At 40.5% G+C, this 18,672-nt stretch overlaps 1 long non-coding RNA gene across 1 annotated transcript; it reads right to left on the minus strand.

Annotated features, from left to right (window-relative positions):
• Positions 1 to 3,703: 3,703 nt before the first annotated feature.
• On the minus strand, positions 3,704 to 18,159 carry LOC127912188 (uncharacterized). Its single transcript, XR_008081366.1, has 3 exons — positions 18,050 to 18,159; positions 17,657 to 17,713; positions 3,704 to 4,907 (listed from the first exon to the last, which is right to left on the minus strand). It is a non-coding gene; the product is annotated as an uncharacterized LOC127912188 (long non-coding RNA).
• Between the last annotated feature and the right edge of the window lie 513 nt (positions 18,160 to 18,672).

Below are 18,672 nucleotides of genomic sequence, written 5' to 3' on the forward strand. Positions count from 1 at the left end.
TTAGGCTACAAATAAGTTCCTACACTGTCCACAATATTGATTGGCCTACTTTAAAGTTTAGCCAAGTTATGTCAAAAGGTTGATTACCTAATACAGTATAATCTTTGACTCTAAGAGAGAAATACTTTTGTTTTACATGAGAAAAATTAAAACAGGCTTGATTGTGACGTCTAACTATATTTCTCGCTACAAATAAGTCTCTACACTATTCACAATATTGATACTTTAAAGTTTAAGCATATTTTCATAACAAAAGGTTGAGAAATACTTTTTTCACCGATGTAAATGTCTCTTGAAGTTTAGGAAATTGTCAAATTCTGTAGATTTTGCCGAAGTGAAACCTATTTCACATCCTAATGTTCGGCTACACGTTAACATTTATTATTGTAGCTCCGAATCAACAATCTATCGTGAGTGTGAACAAACAACGTCACGACAGAATCCTTGCATGCGGAGCTAATTTAATTGAAGGCTTTACGTTCCGGTTTTCATCCAAATAACAAAGAATTTGAAATTAAGGCTATTTCAGAGCCAGTCTGTCTGTAAATCAGTTCGAAGGTATTTGTAATAATCTCGGAAATCAGAGAGGAAGATGCGAAATCAGTATAGTCTCTAGACATCCACGTTGGCTCCCACAATTTTCAAATGCTCCTTCTATTTCTGTTTTTCAAGACCGTAGACTTGTCAGCACATTGAATTGGTGCGTTCGAGCCGGTCGCTTTTATCAAGTCGCTCACCGCCTTTCAAAGCTTATTGCGTATGAATGGCAGTGTCGGTCCTAGACAAATCTGCCGCTCCCCCTTTTTTTAATCAGCTAATAGTTGGAGGAACAAAACATAACAGCAGCCCAATTAATAAGCCTATGCTACAAATTAAACACAGTTTTTAACACATCTGGTTAGTAGGCTGTATAATCAGTCAATAACATAGCCTCATATTTTCAATCTGATTACATTGATAAAATCACCAATGCCCTAGACGTTCTGCCGCCCTAGGCGAGGCAAAAATAATTACAATTTAGACATTCTTCTTAAACTAAGCATGGCACTTTCAAAAGTTACCTTTCCTACCCAGACAGAAGCTCTACTGATGCAGAAAACGGTAAGCTTCAACTACTGGTTACTAGGCCCTTGTACAGTGGCTTGCGAAAGTTTTCACCTCCCCTAGACTTTTTCCTATTTTGTTGCCTTACAACCTGGAATTATTATTATTATTATTATTTTTTTTGGGGGGTTGTGTCATTTGAAGATGCAAAATATTTAACGTTTTGTAGAGCCATCTTTTGCAGCAATTACAGCTGCAAGTCTCTTGGGGATTGTCTCTATCAGCTTGGCACATCTAGCCACTGTGATCTTTTTCCAATTCTTCAAGGCAAAACTGCTCCAACTCCTTCAAGTTGGATGGGTTCCGCTGGTGTACAGCAATCTTTAAGTCATACCACAGATTCTCAATCGAATTGAGGTCTGGGCAATGACTAGGCCATTCCAATACATTTAAATGTTTCCCCTTAAATAATTTGTGTGTTGCTTTAGCAGTATGCTTAGGCATTGTCAGGCTGGAAGGTGAACCTCTGTCAGTCCCAGTCTCAAATCTCTGGAAGACTGAAACAGGTTTCACTCAAGAACTTCCCTGTATTTAGCGCCATCCATCATTCCTTCAATTCTGACCAGATTCCCAGTCCCTGACGATGAAAAACATCCCCACAGCATGATGCTGCCACAACCATGCTTCACTGTGGGAATGGGGTTCTTGGGGTGATGAGAGGTGTTGGGGTTGCGCCAGAAATAGTGTTTTCCTTGATGGCCAAAAAGCTCAATTTTAGTCTCATCAGACCAGAGTTCCTTCTTCCATATGTTTGGAGCGTCTCCCACATGCTTTTTGGCAAAAACCAAACATGTTTGCTTATTTTTTCTGGCCACTCTTCCACAAAGCCCAACTCTGTGGAGTGTATTGCTTAAAGTGGTCCTATGGACAGAAACTCCAATCTCTGCTGTGGATCTTTGCAGCTCCTTCTGTTTTATCTTTGGTCTCTTTCTTGCCTCTCTGATTAATGCCCTCCTTGCCTGGCCTGTGAGTTTTGGTGGGCAGCCCTCTCTTGGCAGGTTTGTTGTGGTGCCATATTTTTTCAATTGTTATAATGGATTTAATGGTGCTCTGTGGGATGTTCAATGTTTCTGATATTTTTTTATCACCCAACCCTGATCTGTACTTCTCCACAACTTTATCCCTGACCTGTTTGGGGAGCTCCTTGGTCTTCATGGTGCCACTTGCTTGGTGGTGTCCCTTGCAAAGTGGTGTTGCAGACTGAGGCCTTTCAGAACAGGTGTATATATACTTAGATAATGTGACAGATCAGGTGACACTTAGATTGCACACAGGTTGACTTTATTTAACTAATTATGTGACTTCTGAAGGTAATTGGTTGCACCAGATCTTATTTAGGAGCTTCATAGCAAAGGGGGTGAATACATATGTACACACCACTTTTCCATGTTTTATTTTTTTAGAATTGTTTGAAACAAGTTATTTTTTCCATTTCACTTCACCAATTTAAACTATTTTGTGTATGTCCATTACATTAAATCCAAATACAACCAATTTAAATTACAGGCTGTAATGCAACAAAATAGGACAAACGCCAAGGGGGATGAATACTTGTGCAAGGCACTGTATAACCCAACAACAGAAGTGCTTCCCTAAAAGCTGCCTGCGTTAAAACAAACATCTTCTCTTTTCAGAAAGAGAAAAGCTCAATTAATAAAGATAGAATAGCAAAGTCAATTTTTTTTATCTCCTCGAATATTATAGGCTGCAGTTTAGCTTCAGATTGTCATAGAGAGGAATTAATATATCACCATATGCATCGGAGTCACGTCTTTAGAACTAGTTTCTACCATAAGGCATCACCGAGTTAAGCATTGTTATAGAACGCTTGATATAATTTGGAATCGTTTTATGTATTTATTTCAAAATATAAAGCAAACAATAGATATCATTTTCATTAACAAAGGGTATGTGATACCCTCACTCAACTCGAGCCCAAGTTTTAGTCAAACACACCAAGCCCTTCCCAGACACGAAGGTATTTAATCAGTGCATGCAACAGTATTTTAGTTTTTGGCTATACCGACAGCTATGGATTTGAGTGTGTCTGGCAAACAGGTAGACTTACCACTTATTTATTGGAAGATGAACAAAGGAGCTCCAATCATATTTAACCCCTGCATCGGAGAGTTACAATGTTGCTATCACTATGCTACCTACTACCTATAGTAGAAAACTAGTTTCTTATTAATATCCCACCGGTTATCACACATGGCACGACCCCATAATTGTTACAATTACAATAAAAATAACACTTTTATATAACGTGTTTGACATATATTTTAATATTTCTGTAGAACTGTAAAACAGAGTAAGATCATTTGAGCTTTGGAAACAACTGCTGTCATAAATGCATGGCGGGCCTCGTTTCGCTGGAGCAGTGTAAAATAAGCTTCATGTCAATGACCCAGCAATAACGAATTTAGTTTAGTTCCATGTTGAATTTGATTGTCCAACATCAGTTTCAAACATGTATTTATTTAATCTCCAGCTAGAGTGGCATCTTTCCATGCCGTGGTGCTGCATTGCAGTCAGCGATGTTTTCTCTCCGTCTCTGTCCATGGTCCTGGAATCCAATCAGGAGGAGGCTAACACTGTAGCAAGAGGGGCACAGATAAGGTGCATCGCAGGACAGTGGTGCAGGAGGCTAACACATACTGTAGCAAGAGGGGCACAGATAAGGTGCATCGCAGGACAGTGGTGCAGGAGGCTAACACATACTGTAGCAAGAGGGGCACAGATAAGGTGCATCGCAGGACAGTGGTGCAGGAGGCTAACACATACTGTAGCAAGAGGGGCACAGATAAGGTGCATCGCAGGACAGTGGTGCAGGAGGCTAACACATACTGTAGCAAGAGACCTGAAGTTTTAACATAGTTATAGTACTGGAAATAAAGTTGTTACACAAAGTGTTGTAACAAAATGTAACATAGTTAACCTGAAGTCATACATTGGTAAAGCTGAGTATAATTGATTGTTACCCTGCCAAAGAAGTCAGTTTGCTGCTCCAAACTCCACATAAATGCCAGACGGGACATTCCTGGGGCTGACACTTTCAGCTCCTCAAAAGAGCTGAACAGATCTACCTGGTATATGGTGTCACAGTTGACAGTGGCAGGCCAGTACCCATTCTTTATCAGATCTGCCAAGTTTGCTGTTACATTGCAGCAGGCACTGTGACATTGCAGCGAGCTTGAGGAAAAAAATGTAGTCTGAATTAAGTTTGTTTTACATTGCATTGCTCCATCACTGTTTGGTTCTTGTAGAAATTGCACATACCATTTATTACTACGAGGACTATATGTTTCCAGGGGCCAACATGGATGGTGCTTGTCAGGCAACCACATATCACCTCTGGTACATCCAATGGTAAGAAACAATCTAGGGACAATATTTATATACAACAATATACAAGAATACATTTGAACCTTGATATAATACATTCAGCCGCAAAAAATAAATAAACACACCCTGTTCATGAAGAGCATATTTGCCATCACTGTGGAGAGAGATGGCTGTAGTTGGAGGAAGAGGCGTGTAGAACCCCTTGATGATGGACTGTCTGTTGTGCAGGGGGAACTTTGCATGTGTAGAGACATCGCAGTCTTCGCAGTACAGCTGTTTCGGCAGACAGTCTCTACATCGTAGAGAATCTACCATCTCAGGCCTGGACTCCCTCCACCTATCCTGTGAGAGTTCCTTCCTCACACTCCAACTGTGCGATGCACCAGGCACAGCAGGATTTGAACACCCAGGGTCTTCTAAGTCAGCTAGGAGGATGTTAATTTCTCTATGAAGTATTGCTTTTTTGAAAACACAAAAATGGGAAAAGGATTCAATTAAGAATATTATATAATTCATCTATTAAAATGCACACAGGGCTGTAAGTAGGTGACAGCAAATATATCTCTGCACAATCTATGGTGTGACAAGCCAAAAACCTCAGCTTTGATTCTACAGCAAATTCACTTAGAGGGCAGATCAAAATGTTGAGTAAAGGCTAAATTGGAATATATAATAATAATATATGCCATTTAGCAGACGCTTTTATCCAAAGCGACTTACAGTCATGTGTGCATACATTCTACGTATGGGTGGTCCCGGGAATCGAACCCACTACCCTGGCGTTACAAGCACCATGCTCTACCAACTGTGCTACAGAAGGACCACTAGGTAGGCCAGATCACCTTTATTTAACCAGGTAGGCCAGATCACCTTTATTTAACCAGGTAGGTTGAGAACAAGTTCTCATTTACAACTCTGACCTGGCCAAGATAAAGCATAGCAATTCGACACATACAACAACACAGAGTTACACATGGAATAAACAAAACATACAGTCAGTAATACAGTAGAACAAAGGAAAACTAAAAGTCTATATACAGTGAGTGCAAATGAGGTAAGTTAAGGAAATAAATAGGCCATGGAGGCGAAGTAATTACAATATAGCAATTAAACACTGGAATGGTAGATCGGCAGAAGATGAATGTGCAGGTAGAGATACTGGGGTGCAAAGGAGCAAAATAAATAAATACCAGTATGGGGATGAGGTAGATAGATGGGCTGTTTACAGATGGGCTAAGTTCAGGTGCAGTGATCTGTAAAATGCTCTGACAGCTGGTGCTTAAAGCTAGTGAGGGAGATGTGAGTCTCCAGCTTCAGAGATTTTTGCAATTCGTTCCAGTCATGGGCAGCAGAGAACTGGAAGGAAAGACGACCAACGAGGAATTGGCTTTAGGGTGACCAGTGAGATATACCTGCTGGAGCACGTGCTACGAGTGGGTGCTGCTATGGTGACCAGTGAGCTGAGATAAGGTGGGGCTTTATCAAATATCAAACAAAAGAACTTGATCCCATCGTCGAATAGAAATTCTGAATGTTTTTAAAACAGCAACAACACACTAAGTACAAAACGTTCTCTTTCCCTGACAGACTGACCAGGTGAAAGCTATAATCCCTTTTTGATGTCACCTGTTAAATCCACTTCAGTGTAGATAAAAGGGAGGAGACAGGTTAAAGGAGGATGTTTAAGCCATGAGACAATTGAGACATGGATTGTGTCTGTGTGCCATTCAAAGGGTGACTGGGCAAGACAAAATATTGAAGTGCCTTTGAAAGGAGTATGGTAGTAGGTGCCAGGTCCAACGGTTTGTGTCAAGAACTGCAACGCAGCTGGGTTTTTCATGATCTACATTTACCCGTGTGTATCAAGAATGGTCCACCACCCAAAGGACATCCAGCCAACTTGACACAACTGTGGGAAGCATTTGAGTCAACATGGGCCAGCATCCCTGTGGAACGCTTTCGACACCTTGTAGAGTCCACACCCCGATGAATTGAGGCTGTTCTGAGGGCAAAAGGGAGTGCAACTCAATATTAGGAATATTTTATACACTCAGTGTATTTGACTACTGAGTAAACTCTCCTCAAAGGCAAATGCTTCCAGCTTTCACAATTACAGACAGTGGTTACAAAAGGAACGACTCTGTGTAAACATTCCAATAGTGGATTTGAATGAATTCAACGATTGCTTCATATTAAAGGAAATGCAGAGGAAAAATCTCTGCCAGGATGTTGTTATTATACTCCCCTACAGAACTATATGGATGTTGTTATTATACTCCCCTACAGAACTATATGGATGTTGTTATTGCCCTCCCCTACAGAAGTATATGGATGTTGTTATTATACTCCCCTACAGAACTATATGGATGTTGTTATTGCCCTCCCCTACAGAACTATATGGATGTTGTTATTGCACTCCCCTACAGAAGTATATGGATGTTGTTATTATACTCCCCTACAGAACTATATGGATGTTGTTATTGCTCTCCCCTACAGAACTATATGGATGTTGTTATTACACTCCCCTACAGAAGTATATGGATGTTGTTATTATACTCCCCTACAGAACTATATGGATGTTGTTATTACACTCCCCTACAGAAGTATATGGATGTTGTTATTATACTCCCCTACAGAACTATATGGATGTTGTTATTGCCCTCCCCTACAGAAGTATATGGATGTTGTTATTATACTCCCCTACAGAACTATATGGATGTTGTTATTATACTCCCCTACAGAACTATATGGATGTTGTTATTGCCCTCCCCTACAGAAGTATATGGATGTTGTTATTATACTCCCCTACAGAACTATATGGATGTTGTTATTGCCCTCCCCTACAGAAGTATATGGATGTTGTTATTATACTCCCCTACAGAACTATATGGATGTTGTTATTACACTCCCCTACAGAAGTATATGGATGTTGTTATTATACTCCCCTACAGAAGTATATGGATGTTGTTATTATACTCCCCTACAGAAGTATATGGATGTTGTTATTATACTCCCCTACAGAAGTATATGGATGTTGTTATTATACTCCCCTACAGAAGTATATGGATGTTGTTATTATACTCCCCTACATAAGTATTTGGATGTTGTTATTGCCCTCCCCTACAGAAGTATATGGATGTTGTTATTATACTCCCCTACAGAAGTATATGGATGTTGTTATTATACTCCCCTACAGAACTATATGGATGTTGTTATTATACTCCCCTACAGAACTATATGGATGTTGTTATTATACTCCCCTACAGAACTATATGGATGTTGTTACATAAGTGCCCTCCCCCTACAGAACTATATGGATGTTGTTATTATACTCCCCTACAGAACTATATGGATGCTGTTATTATACTCCCTACAGAAGTATATGGATGTTGTTATTATACTCCCTACAGAACTATATGGATGTTGTTATTATACTCCCCTACAGAAGTATATGGATGTTGTTATTATACTCCCCTACAGAAGTATATGGATGTTGTTATTATACTCCCCTACAGAAGTATTTGGATGTTGTTATTGCCCTCCCCTACAGAAGTATATGGATGTTGTTATTATACTCCCCTACAGAAGTATATGGATGTTGTTATTATACTCCCCTACATAAGTATTTGGATGTTGTTATTATACTCCCCTACAGAAGTATATGGATGTTGTTATTATACTCCCCTACAGAAGTATATGGATGTTGTTATTATACTCCCCTACAGAAGTATATGGATGTTGTTATTATACTCCCCTACATAAGTATTTGGATGTTGTTATTGCCCTCCCCTACAGAAGTATATGGATGTTGTTATTATACTCCCCTACAGAAGTATATGGATGTTGTTATTATACTCCCCTACATAAGTATTTGGATGTTGTTATTGCCCTCCCCTACAGAAGTATATGGATGTTGTTATTATACTCCCCTACAGAAGTATATGGATGTTGTTATTATACTCCCCTACATAAGTATTTGGATGTTGTTATTGCACTCCCCTACAGAAGTATTTGGATGTTGTTATTGCCCTCCCCTACAGAAGTATTTGGATGTTGTTATTGCCCTCCCCTACAGAAGTATATGGATGTTGTTATTATACTCCCCTACAGAAGTATATGGATGTTGTTATTGCCCTCCCCTACAGAACTATATGGATGTTGTTATTGCCCTCCCCTACATAAGTATATGGATGTTGTTATTATACTCCCCTACAGAAGTATAAGGCTTGTTTTCGAATTGCTGTGCGTTTTGTTGCCAACCTATTTTGCTACCTGACAACTTTACGGGTTTCACTTTTTAATTACCGTTCATATATTTATTTATTTTTTCCTCAACTTTTTCACTCCGGACGCTTTATCTGGACACGATTTGTCAGGACCTCCAACAGCCGAAGCTAAGTAGTAACATTAACATGATGCCTTCTAATTGCACCCGCTGTGCTCGCCTTACGGCGAGGATAGCTGTACTGCAAGCCCAGCTTCAGACGCAATCGTTAGGCAAGGGTAATTTCAGTGTAGGAAAGGATGAAACAGCGTCTGTGCCACCAGTAAGTACAGATAGTAGTATAAATCCCCTGGCACAGTCCCCGCAGCCGGACAACTTTCTCACGGTTTCTGGAAGGAAATGCTGTAGGAACGCTCAACCGGTGTCGCTCAATCAGCCGACAGAAACTTTCAACCGGTTTTCCCCATTAAGCAGCGGGTCGGTGTCAGAGGCCGAGTCTTCTCTGGTCTCTACTCCTCCCGTTACGGGGTCTGAGACGCCGAAGCTTCCCACCATTAGCTCTGACAAATTGAAAACTCTAGTCATTGGCGACTCCATTACCCGCAGTATTAGACTTAAAGCGAATCATCCAGCGATCATACACTGTTTACCCGGGGCAGGGCTACCGACGTTAAGGCTAATCTGAAGATGGTGCTGGCTAAAGCTAAAACTGGCGAGTGTAGAGAGTATAGAGATATTGTTATCCACGTCGGCACCAACGATGTTAGGATGAAACAGTCAGAGATCACCAAGCGCAACATAGCTTCTGCGTGCATATCAGCTAGAAAGATGTGTCGGCATCGAGTAATTGTCTCTGGCCCCTCCCAGTTAGGGGAGTGATGAGCTCTACAGCAGAGTCTCACAACTCAATCGCTGGTTGAAAACTGTTTTCTGCCCCTCCCAAAAGATAGCATTTGTAGATAATTGGCCCTCTTTCTGGGACTCACCCACAAACAGGACCAAGCCTGACCTGCTGAGGAGTGACGGACTCCATCCTAGCTGGAGGGGTGCTCTCATCTTATCTGCCAACATAGACAGGGCTCTAACTCCTCTAGCTCCACAATGAAATAGGGTGCAGGCCAGGCAGCAGGCTATTAGCCAGCCTGCCAGCATAGTGGAGTCTGCCACTAGCATAGTCAGTGTAGTCAGCTCAGCTATCACCATTGAGACCGTGTCTGTGCCTCGACCTAGGTTGGGCAAAACTAAACATGGCGGTGTTCGCCTTCGCAATCTCACTAGGATAAAGACCACCTCCATTCCTGTCATTACTGAAAGAGATCATGATACCTCACATCTCAAAATAGGGCTACTTAATGTTAGATCCCTTACTTCAAAGGCAATTATAGTCAATGAACTAATCACTGATCATAATCTTGATGTGATTGGCCTGACTGAAACATGGCTTAAGCCTGATGAATTTACTGTGTTAAATGAGGCCTCACCTCCTGGCTACACTAGTGACCATATCCCCCGTGCATCCCGCAAAGGCGGAGGTGTTGCTAACATTTACGATAGCAAATTTCAATTTACAAAAAAAAAAATGATGACGTTTTCGTCTTTTGAGCTTCTAGTCATGAAATCTATGCAGCCTACTCAATCACTTTTTATTGCTACTGTTTACAGGCCTCCTGGGCCATATACAGCGTTTCTCACTGAGTTCCCTGAATTCCTATCAGACCTTGTAGTCATTGCAGATAATATTCTAATCTTTGGTGACTTTAATATTCACATGGAAAAGTCCACAGACCCACTCCAAAAGGCTTTTGGAGCCATCATCGACTCAGTGGGTTTTGTCCAACATGTCTCTGGACCCACTCACTGTCACAGTCATACGCTGGACCTAGTTTTGTCCCATGGAATAAATGTTGTGGATCTTAATGTTTTTCCTCATAATCCTGGACTATCGGACCACCATTTTATTACGTTTGCAATTGCAACAAATAATCTGCTCAGACCCCAACCAAGGAACATCAAAAGTCGTGCTATAAATTCACAGACAACACAAAGATTCCTTGATGCCCTTCCAGACTCCCTCTGCCTACCCAAGGACGCCAGAGGACAAAAATCCGTTAACCACCTAACTGAGGATCTCAATTTAACCTTGCGCAATACCCTAGATGCAGTTGCACCCTAAAAACTAAAAATATGTCTCATAAGAAACTAGCTCCCTGGTACACAGAAAATACCCGAGCTCTGAAGCAAGCTTCCAGAAAATTGGAACGGAAATGGCGCCACACCAAACTGGAAGTCTTCCGACTAGCTTGGAAGGACGGTACCGTGCAGTACCGAAGAGCCCTTACTGCTGCTCGATCGTCCTATTTTTCTAACTTAATTGAGGAAAATAAGAACAATCCGAAATTCCTTTTTGATACTGTGGCAAAGCTAACTAAAAAGCAGCATTCCCCAAGAGAGGATGACTTTCACTTTAGCAGTGATAAATTCATGAACTTCTTTGAGGAAAAGATTATGATTATTAGAAAGCAAATGACGGACTCCTCTTTAAACCTGCGTATTCCTCCAAACCTCAGTTGTCCTGAGTCTGCACAACTCTGCCAGGACCTAGGATCAAGAGAGACGCTCAAGTGTTTTAGTACTATATCTCTTGACACAATGATGAAAATAATCATGGCCTCTAAACCTTCAAGCTGTATACTGGACCCTATTCCAACTAAACTACTGAAAGAGCTGCTTCCTGTGCTTGGCCCTCCTATGTTGAACATAATAAACGGCTCTCTATCCACTGGATGTGTACCAAACTCACTAAAAGTGGCAGTAATAAAGCCTCTCTTGAAAAAGCCAAACCTTGACCCAGAAAATATAAAAACTATCGGCCTATATCGAATCTTCCATTCCTCTCAAAGATTTTAGAGAAGGCTGTTGCGCAGCAACTCACTGCCTTCCTGAAGACAAACAATGTATACGAAATGCTTCAGTCTGGTTTTAGACCCCATCATAGCACTGAGACGGCACTTGTGAAGGTGGTAAATGACATTTTAATGGCATCGGACCGAGGCTCTGCATCTGTCCTCGTGCTCCTAGACCTTAGTGCTGCTTTTGATACCATCGATCACCACATTCTTTTGGAGAGATTGGAAACCCAAATTGGTCTACACGGACATGTTCTGGCCTGGTTTAGGTCTTATCTGTCTGAAAGATATCAGTTTGTCTCTGTGAATGGTTTGCCCTCTGACAAATCAACTGTAAATTTCGGTGTTCCTCAAGGTTCTGTTTTAGGACCACTATTGTTTTCACTATATATTTTACCTCTTGGGGATGTTATTCGAAAACATAATGTAAACTTTCACTGCTATGCGGATGACACACAGCTGTACATTTCAATGAAACATGGTGAAGCCCCAAAATTGCCCTCGCTAGAAGCATGTGTTTCAGACATAAGGAAGTGGATGGCTGCAAACTTTCTACTATTAAACTCGGACAAAACAGAGATGCTTGTTCTAGGTCCCAAGAAACAAAGAGATCTTCTGTTGAATCTGACAATTAATCTTAATGGTTGTACAGTCGTCTCAAATAAAACTGTGAAGGACCTCGGCGTTACTCTGGACCCTGATCTCTTTTGAAGAACATATCAAGACCATTTCGAGGACAGCTTTTTTCCATCTACGTAACATTGCAAAAATCAGAAACCTTCTGTCCAAAAATGATGCAGAAAAATTAATCCATGCTTTTGTCACTTCTAGGTTAGACTACTGCAATGCTCTATTTTCCGGCTACCCGGATAAAGCACTAAATAAACTTCAGTTAGTGCTAAATACGGCTGCTAGAATCCTGACTAGAACCAAAAAATTTGATCATATTACTCCAGTGCTAGCCTCTCTACACTGGCTTCCTGTCAAAGCAAGGGCTGATTTCAAGGTTTTACTGCTAACCTACAAAGCATTACATGGGCTTGCTCCTACCTACCTCTCTGATTTGGTCCTGCCGTACATACCTACACGTACGCTACGGTCACAAGACGCAGGCCTCCTAATTGTCCCTAGAATTTCTAAGCAAACAGCTGGAGGCAGGGCTTTCTCCTATAGAGCTCCATTTTTATGGAACGGTCTGCCTACCCATGTCAGAGACGCAAACTCGGTCTCAACCTTTAAGTCTTTACTGAAGACTCATCTCTTCAGTGGGTCATATGATTGAGTGTAGTCTGGCCCAGGAGTGGGAAGGTGAACGGAAAGGCTCTGGAGCAACGAACCGCCCTTGCTGTCTCTGCCTGGCCGGTTCCCCTCTTTCCACTGGGATTCTCTGCCTCTAACCCTGTTACTGGGGCTGAGTCACTGGCTTGCTGGGGCTCTCTCGTGCCGTCCCTGGGGGGGTGCGTCACCTGGGTGGGTTGATCCACTGTTGTGGTCGGCCTGTCTGGGTTGGCGCCCCCCTTGGGTTGTACCGTGGCGGAGATCTTTGTGGGCTATACTCGGCCTTGTCTCAGGATGGTAAGTTGGTGGTTGAAGATATCCCTCTAGTGGTGTGGGGGCTGTGCTTTGGCAAAGTGGGTGGGGTTATATCCTTCCTGTTTGGCCCTGTCCGGGGTGTCCTCGGATGGGGCCACAGTGTCTCCTGACCCCTCCTGTCTCAGCCTCCAGTATTTATGCTGCAGTAGTTTATGTGTCGGGGGCTAGGGTCAGTTTGTTATATCTGGAGTACTTCTCCTGTCCTATTCGGTGTCTTGTGTGAATCTAAGTGTGCGTTCTCTAATTCTCTCCTCTCTTTCTTTCTCTCTCTCGGAGGACCTGAGCCCTAGGACCATGCCCCAGGACTACCTGACATGATGACTCCTTGCTGTCCCCAGTCCACCTGGCCATGCTGCTGCTCCAGTTTCAACTGGCCTGGGCCCTAGGACCATGTCCCAGGACTACCTGACATGATGACTCCTTGCTGTCCCCAGTCCACCTGGCCATGCTGCTGCTCCAGTTTCAACTGTTCTGCCTTACTATTATTCAACCATGCTGGTCATTTATGAACATTTGAACATCTTGGCCACGTTCTGTTATAATCTCCACCCGGCACAGCCAGAAGAGGACTGGCCACCCCACATATGCTCTCTCTAATTCTCTCTTTCTTTCTCTCTCTCGGAGGACCTGAGCCCTAGGACCGTGCCCCAGGACTACCTGACATGATGGCTCCTTGCTGTCCCCAGTCCACCTGACTGTGCTGCTGCTCCAGTTTCAACTGTTCTGCCTTATTATTATTCGACCATGCTGGTCATTTATGAACATTTGAACATCTTGGTCATGTTCTGTTATAATCTCTACCCGGCACAGCCAGAAGAGGACTGGCCACCCCACATAGCCCGGTTCCTCTCTAGGTTTCTTCCTAGGTTTTGACCTTTCTAGGGAGTTTTTCCTAGCCACCGTGCTTTTACACCTGCATTGTTTGCTGTTTGGGGTTTTAGGCTGGGTTTCTGTACAGCACTTTGAGATATCAGCTGATGTACAAAGGGCTATATAAATAAATTTGATTTGATTTGATTTGATATATGGATGTTGTTATTATACTCCCCTACAGAACTATATGGATGTTGTTATTATACTCCCCTACAGAAGTATATGGATGTTGTTATTATACTCCCCTACAGAACTATATGGATGTTGTTATTATACTCCCCTACAGAAGTATATGGATGTTGTTATTATACTCCCCTACAGAACTATATGGATGTTGTTATTATACTCCCCTACAGAAGTATATGGATGTTGTTATTATACTCCCCTACAGAACTATGGATGGATGTTGTTGGATTGTACTACCCCTACAGAACTATATGGATGTTGTTATTATACTCCCTACAGAAGTATATGGATGTTGTTATTATACTCCCCTACAGAACTATATGGATGTTGTTATTATACTCCCTACAGAACTATATGGATGTTGTTATTATACTCCCCTACAGAACTATATGGATGTTGTTATTATACTCCCCTACAGAACTATATGGATGTTGTTATTCCCTACAGAACCCCTACAGAAGTATATGGATGTTGTTATTATACTCCCTTACAGAAGTATATGGATGTTGTTATTATACTCCCTACAGAACTATATGGATGTTGTTATTATACTCCCCTACAGAAGTATATGGATGTTGTTATTATACTCCCTACAGAACTATATGGATGTTGTTATTATACTCCCCTACAGAAGTATATGGATGTTGTTATTATACTCCCCTACAGAACTATATGGATGTTGTTATTACACTCCCCTACAGAAGTATATGGATGTTGTTATTATACAGAACTATATGGATGTTGTTATTCCTCCCTACAGAACTATATGGATGTTGTTATTATACTCCCCTACAGAAGTATATGGATGTTGTTATTATACTCCCCTACAGAACTATATGGATGTTGTTATTATACTCCCCTACAGAAGTATATGGATGTTGTTATTATACTCCCCTACAGAACTATATGGATGTTGTTATTACACTCCCCTACAGAAGTATATGGATGTTGTTATTATACTCCTCTACAGAACTATATGGATGTTGTTATTATACTCCCCTACAGAACTATATGGATGTTGTTATTATACTCCCCTACAGAACTATATGGATGTTGTTATTATACTCCCCTACAGAACTATATGGATGTTGTTATTATACTCCCCTACAGAACTATATGGATGTTGTTATTGCCCTCCCCTACAGAAGTATATGGATGTTGTTATTATACTCCCCTACAGAACTATATGGATGTTGTTATTATACTCCCCTACAGAACTATATGGATGTTGTTATTATACTCCCCTACATAACTATATGGATGTTGTTATTATACTCACCTACAGAACTATATGTATGTTACAGTTATTTTATTCCCTACAGAACTATTTGGATGTTGTTATTGCACTCCCTACAGAAGTATTATGTTGTTACTCCCCTACAGAAGTATATGGATGTTGTTATTATACTCACCTACAGAACTATATGGATGTTGTTATTATACTCCCCTACAGAACTATATGTATGTTGTTATTATACTCCCCTACAGAAGTATATGGATGTTGTTATTGCCCTCCCCTACAGAACTATATGGATGTTGTTATTATACTCCCCTACAGAACTATATGGATGTTGTTATTATACTCCCCTACAGAACTATATGGATGTTGTTATTATACTCCCCTACAGAACTATATGGATGTTGTTATTGCCCTCCCCTACAGAAGTATATGGATGTTGTTATTATACTCCCCTACAGAAGTATATGGATGTTGTTATTATACTCCCATACAGAACTATATGGATGTTGTTATTACACTCCCCTACAGAAGTATATGGATGTTGTTATTATACTCACCTACAGAACTATATGGATGTTGTTATTATACTCCCCTACAGAACTATATGGATGTTGTTATTATACTCCCCTACAGAAGTATATGGATGTTGTTATTGCCCCCCCCTACAGAACTATATGGATGTTGTTATTATACTCCCCTACAGAACTATATGGATGTTGTTATTATACTCCCCTACAGAAGTATATGGATGTTGTTAGTATACTCCCCTACAGAACTATATGGATGTTGTTATTATACTCCCCTACAGAACTATATGGATGTTGTTATTATACTCCCCTACAGAACTATATGGATGTTGTTATTATACTCCCCTACAGAACTATATGGATGTTGTTATTATACTCCCCTACAGAACTATATGGATGTTGTTATTATACTCCCCTACAGAACTATATGGATGTTGTTATTATACTCCCCTACAGAACTATATGGATGTTGTTATTATACTCCCCTACAGAACTATATGGATGTTGTTATTATACTCCCCTACAGAACTATATGGATGTTGTTATTATACTCCCCTACAGAACTATATGGATGTTGTTATTATACTCCCCTACAGAAGTATTTGGATGTTGTTATTGCCCTCCCCTACAGAAGTATTTGGATGTTGTTATTGCACTCCCCTACAGAAGTATTTGGATGTTGTTATTGCACTCCCCTACAGAAGTATTTGGATGTTGTTATTGCACTCCCCTACAGTAGTATTTGGATGTTGTTATTGCACTCCCCTACAGAAGTATTTGGATGTTGTTATTGCCCTCCCCTACAGAAGTATTTGGATGTTGTTATTGCACTCCCCTACAGTAGTATTTGGATGTTGTTATTGCACTCCCCTACATAAGTATTTGGACAGTGATGCTAAAATGTTGAATTAGTCTCTATACTCTATGCATTTTTAATTGCTTTGTCGAGAAGCAACCTGTCACGCCCTGACCTGAGTATTCTTTGTTTTCTTTATTGTTTTGGTTAGGTCAGGGTGTGACGTGGGTGATGTATGTGTTTTTGTACTGGGGTTTTGTAGGTTAATGGGGTTGTTTATCATGCAGGTGTTTATATATGTCTATGGTTGCCTAGATTGGTTCTCAATTAGAGGCAGGTGTTTATCGTTGTCTCTGATTGGGAACCATATTTAGGCAGCCAATCTTCTTTGGGTATATCGTGGGTTATTGTCTATGTCTAGTTGCCTGTGTATGCACATTTATAGTATAGCTTCATGTTCGTTTTGTAGTTTGTTTCGTGTCCGTCTTTATTAAAATATATAATATGTATTCTAATCAGGCTGCGCTTTGGTCTCCTCTTTATGACGAACGTGACACAACCTGCAAGTTATGATTTCGTTGGATCGTGTTACCATCAGTATCCTGTACATACGACTAATAAAACTTGACAAGTGCTTTCATTTCGAAACGGTAAATCAGAAATGTCTGAAAATACCCTGACATAAAAGGTGACATTCTGTACTGTAACCTCATATCAAACATTTGATCTCAAATCCGAAATTCTGGAGACTTGAGACACATTTAAAAATGTTGCATCGCTGTCAAAATAAAGATGTTTTGCAGTATAATTCAGTAACACCAAGATGACCCCAATTTTGAAAGTAAAACAATTTAAACATACCTATTTCTTCATCAATGTTTAAAACTGGAGTGGATTCCAATCCACTGGTCCTCGTCTCTAAAATAAGATATGCAAAAAAGGAAAGGATTAGATTTAAAGGGACATTCAGAAGTTGATAAAGCCATTTTTGGATTTATATTAATGATATATGGTTAAACCTATTATTTTAATAACATTGATGGTAAGTTATTGCAATAATAGCTCTGTCGATAAATTGAAAGTGGTTACATTTGGCCAACCCCATCACTCAGCTTTTAACCAAAACAGGGGAGTGTGCTTTGTTATTGTTTCAACTACAAATGACAGATTTAATAAAAATACAATAAATTAATTACAAGGCCACTGAATAACAAGGAATTGTATAGATTAATATATTCAATATCTCATCAATACCTGATTCTTCCTCCTCTGTGACTGACCCAAAATGTTGCACTAGTCTGGCTCTTGATGTACTGGCCCTTGGAGCTGAAAAAAATTGGTAGGTTTCTGTACCAAATATTAAGGTCTGCCTTTCTGATGTATCAAATACTTATGTCATGCAATAAAATGCAAAATAATTACTTAAAAATCATACAATGTGATTTTCTGGATTTGTGTTTTAAATTCCGTCTCTCACAGTTGAAGTGTACCTATGATAAAAATTACAGACCTCTACCTGCTTTGTAGGTAGGAAAACCTGCAAAACCGACAGTGTATCAAATACTTGTTCTCCCCACTGTGTGTGCTGTGGGTAGATGGTACTAGACCGGCCTATGGCACCGCAACAAACGTTTGATATGCTATGATACAGTATGTTTGAAAGGAAAAAGTCAGATCAGGGACCAATAAAATTAAACACCTAGACGGGATGAAATTTACCAACAGTTGCCTTCCTGGTTTGAGGAATAATCTACTTGGAAGCCTAACTTAGTTTTTTGTTCACTTAGAAATACAGAGAGTATATTTCCCTCCTTTTGCCCTCAGATCAGCCTAAATTTATTGGTAAATTTAACAAATGGAAAGGTTCTCATAAAAGC

The sequence above is a fragment of the Oncorhynchus keta genome, chromosome 2, assembly GCF_023373465.1.
Source record: "Oncorhynchus keta strain PuntledgeMale-10-30-2019 chromosome 2, Oket_V2, whole genome shotgun sequence".
Taxonomy (NCBI): domain Eukaryota; kingdom Metazoa; phylum Chordata; class Actinopteri; order Salmoniformes; family Salmonidae; genus Oncorhynchus; species Oncorhynchus keta.